This window comes from Megalops cyprinoides, chromosome 15 (genome assembly GCF_013368585.1).
Source record: "Megalops cyprinoides isolate fMegCyp1 chromosome 15, fMegCyp1.pri, whole genome shotgun sequence".
Classification (NCBI taxonomy): Eukaryota; Metazoa; Chordata; class Actinopteri; order Elopiformes; family Megalopidae; genus Megalops; species Megalops cyprinoides.
In genome coordinates, this window is record NC_050597.1 from 1,152,111 (window position 1) to 1,155,000 (window position 2,890).

General features: G+C 42.6%; 1 protein-coding gene across 2 annotated transcripts in view; it reads left to right on the top strand.

Moving 5' to 3' along the window:
* The first annotated feature begins 2,040 nt into the window (after positions 1-2,040).
* Positions 2,041-2,890, top strand: part of LOC118790515 (pleckstrin homology domain-containing family A member 1-like) — a 20,149-nt gene continuing 19,299 nt past the window's right edge. For both annotated transcript variants that reach the window (XM_036547453.1, XM_036547454.1), the window contains exon 1: positions 2,041-2,143. The gene's annotated coding sequence lies outside the window, so the exon portion shown is untranslated. The remainder of the gene's footprint in view (positions 2,144-2,890) is intronic.

Below are 2,890 nucleotides of genomic sequence, written 5' to 3' on the forward strand. Positions count from 1 at the left end.
GATGCCCAGCTCTGTGTCACAGCACACAGGCACAGGGAGTGACAGCATGACAGACTGCACCATCCTTACCCACACACACACATACCACACACGCACACACACACACACACGCACGCACACACATGCACACACCAACATGTACGCAGACACGCACAGGCACACATACCATACATGCACACACAAACATGTACGCAGGCACACACACACACATAAACACATGCACAAGCATAAACATTCATGCATATATGCATGGGCACATGGATTCACACACATACAAATATACTGTAGATATACAGAAAAGCCCATGGACATGCACACACAGACGTGTACATTTACAAGCACACATACATGCACACACTGTGTACACAGCTACTCAGTCTAATCACAGTCTAACACAGAGCTATGTGTACAGTCAAGTTCTTTTTATGGGGAAAATTTGAAATCATGCAATACCTTGTCATAATGCACTACCTAACAGGAAATATGTGCATTTAATTCCAGTCCTTCAACAAATGATGCCAGTAAAATAATAATGACTGGTGGTTTTTGTAACTTTGGCAACCATAAAACAAAGTCTTGTCCTTATCTTTAATTAAGTAATGTATGTGTAACAGGTGTGTAACTCAAGACCAATATCAAGTTTCTGTTTGTGTCCTCCCTGTGTATGCGCACATGATTGTGTTAGCTTCCTGCAGCCCTGGTAAAGCAGTCTTCGCCATGGTTAATTACTCAAGGTCTAAAACTGAAGATTCCATTTGTAGCTCTGTACTGCTAGGTTATTGCCCTTGAAATAGTTCTGTCAGTTCTTCTTTTTTCAGATTCTTTCCAAATTGCACATGCTGTCATTCTGTAATTTTTGGTGTAACGTTGTAAAAACATTTGAGACATCTGGTAGATGGCTTCCCCTTTGGCCTGAACGTGAGACTGTGCCAATGTCTCTGTCCCATCATCCAAATACAGTCAGACATTAAGCATTTATGCAATGTGTTCTGGGAGACTGAGGCAAAAAGCCTCAGTCTCCCCACACAACTTAAACAGTTTGTGCAAAATTTACAATCAAAGTCATACCGCCTGTGGCTGAAAGGCCAAGCACAGCAAGCAAAGATGGGAAATACAAGAATCTCAAAGATCTCAGTCTGACTCATCTTCTCATAACTAAAGGAAAAGAAACTGTTTATAAGGGCAAACATGTCAAATCAGTGCCATAGTGCTCAGCCTGCAGCATTCAACATATTCATCTTTATTCCTGTATTTAATAGACTAATTGCACCGCAACAGGTGGGATAAATATGACAGCAACACTCAGTGAGATGACAAGTATGCAGTTTATAGTTTGTCATTGTCTGATATCGAAATCAATCCTCATGTTCTGGAATATGGTTTTTTAAAGAACAGCAGCTGCTGACATGAAAGACATGCCTTAAGACTTCTTCTTTTGTTGAGAAATGCTGTATAGAGGAAAGGAAGTCAAAAACCAGTAGAAATGCGCGTCAGCGTCACAGCATTGTATTACATCATAACAGATTTCCCTCTCCTTCCTCTGCTGAGTTCAGAGTTCAGTGTCCACCCCGCTGCTCCGTCCCCTGCTCCCCCTTTGAGAAGATCCACTTTGTGTCAGTGTCTGCGCAGCTGTGCTGTTGCCACTAGGTGGCAGGATTTAATCAATAATTTATTTCAGTCCGTGCAAATAATTCTGCTGTGAAGGATCTGCTTCGCCTTGCATGTTCTGAATTGAATAAACAAATCAGATCATTTTCAACCAGTCTTGTTCTTATTAAACATTATTTGAAAGAAAAAAGATTTTGAAAAGTGGATCCCATTGTGACATTGTGCATTAACTGGAGCACGCACCTAACAAGAGTGAGATAATTTATGAAGATGAAACAGTGACACGCCATTTTTAATTCATGAATTAAATTTCAGTAATCCAACGATTGCAAAGCAGGGTTGACGCATATGTACTACACGCCCCGTAGTGCTTTGCTCTCTCGCAGCTCCGCACCCCGGCCCCGGACGCACGGCGCTCCCTTCACTCTGAAACTCGCTCGGAAGTTGTCGGATGGGGAGATGGGTTGAAACTGAAAGACAGATCACTATCCCCACTCACTGATCGTGAGCGTTACTGAACAGCACACCAGAATAGGTAAGTTTGACTAGCTGCACAGCTCAAAGCTGCGATTCTGCTGTTCACTTGAGTGATGATGACAGTGTGTGTTATTTTGTCAATTTGTTGGATCACGCCAAATTTGTCAGTGAGCTTAGCTAGCTAACCTGCTGTTTGGAAATATAGTCAGATGTCTATCAGCAAGCTAGCCCCCAGCCAGATAAAACTGATAGCTAACATAGCTAACCGGCTACATTACATGTAATGGTTGGCTGACTAGCTAGCTATCGTGTTAGCAGTGTAGGAAAAATAATAGCCGCCCAGATTAGCTACAAATGAAGGCAGTACAGCAAAAGAGCCTGGATTTGGGTTTGGTCGCCTGATGGATTTCTGGTTTAAAGCAGATCTTTGTAGGAACCTGCATGTCTTCCTTACAGACAGGTCCTGATCTCACACCCTCATCGTGTTAGTGTCCTGAATATCTTAGCTAAGGTTAATTTCAGCGGCTGGGCAGTCTGGCTTCACAATGAGAGCCAGACAGCTGGCTTATGTTAGTCAGTTTGCTAGAATGACTTAAAAAAATGGATAGTGCTCGACAGGATTGGATTTTGTGAGATTACTTAACAGTGCCTCGAGTTTGGTCCTAAAATGTAATGACATTAAAGACAGACCGATGGCTGGTGCTGTCTTTGGCTCCGTTCTTCCACACTTTACCCGATTATTTACTGTGAGTGCAGTTAAGCTGGTTCAGAAGTCCAGTACTGGTCCTGCACTGTTTCTTTCTCT